Source organism: Mus caroli, chromosome 6, assembly GCF_900094665.2.
Source record: "Mus caroli chromosome 6, CAROLI_EIJ_v1.1, whole genome shotgun sequence".
NCBI lineage: Eukaryota > Metazoa > Chordata > Mammalia > Rodentia > Muridae > Mus > Mus caroli.
Window position 1 is genome coordinate 93,399,440 of NC_034575.1, and position 895 is coordinate 93,400,334.

Sequence of the window (895 nt, forward strand, 5' to 3'; positions counted from 1 at the left end):
GGTGTTATCAATGCAAGGTAGGATGGATTCTAGGTCTAATGATGGGGGAAGCCCAGGGAGAGGGTAGGCTTGGAGTGAAGTAGTTCACCCCTGCAGCGTTAGGCATCAGACCAGGAATGGGGTGGCAGTTTGAAAATACTCCTAGACAAGTAGCATTCAGAGATCAGGAGTGGGTGGTCTCTATCTGACTTGATTGTTCTTTCCAATGCTTGCTGACAGGCACCCAGCTCTGGGGCTGACTTAGCCTGTCCTGTTTAAGAACCCTGTCTTAGTTAATTTTCTGTTGCTATACTACAGATAGGTAAATTTATCAAGCAAAGATGTATCTCATGGTTCTAGAGTCTGGGAAGTCCTAGGGCANGGTTGTGGCATCCNTTAAAAGCCTTCTTGCTACATCATAATGTGGGTATCACATGCACAGAGACAGAACAAGCTTGCTCACTTGGGTTTCCTCTTCCTTTTTGTAGAAACCCAGTTAATATCGTCATGGGTACTCCACCCTTATGACCTCATGTAATCCAAACTACTCCTCAAAAGCCCCTCTTCCACATACCATTAGCACAGAGTTTTGGGAAGTAAGCTTCCAACACTCAAAGACTGAGGGGTCAGTGTCTAACCCACAGNGGAATCCCCGAGGAAGCCAACTGACATCTTGAGTGGTTCTAAACGAAGATGAGCATCTGTGAGGCGAGACTATGGGACTCACACCATGGTGCAGTTGCAGACTCACATACTGTGAACTTAATTCACAGGTTGTGAACCCAGGCAGGCGCCCCGGGGACTTTCACTGTTCCTGGAAGCAAGATGAGGAAAGGTACGCAGAGTTTAGGGGGAAATATGTGTAGATAGGTCCAGGTTATTTTAAAATTTTAATTATTTTTGATTTTATATGTGC

The 895-nt window shown here is 45.6% G+C and overlaps 1 pseudogene; it reads right to left on the reverse strand.

Moving 5' to 3' along the window:
* LOC110295732 overlaps positions 1-895 on the reverse strand; it is a 67,855-nt pseudogene that overhangs the window by 40,291 nt on the left and 26,669 nt on the right.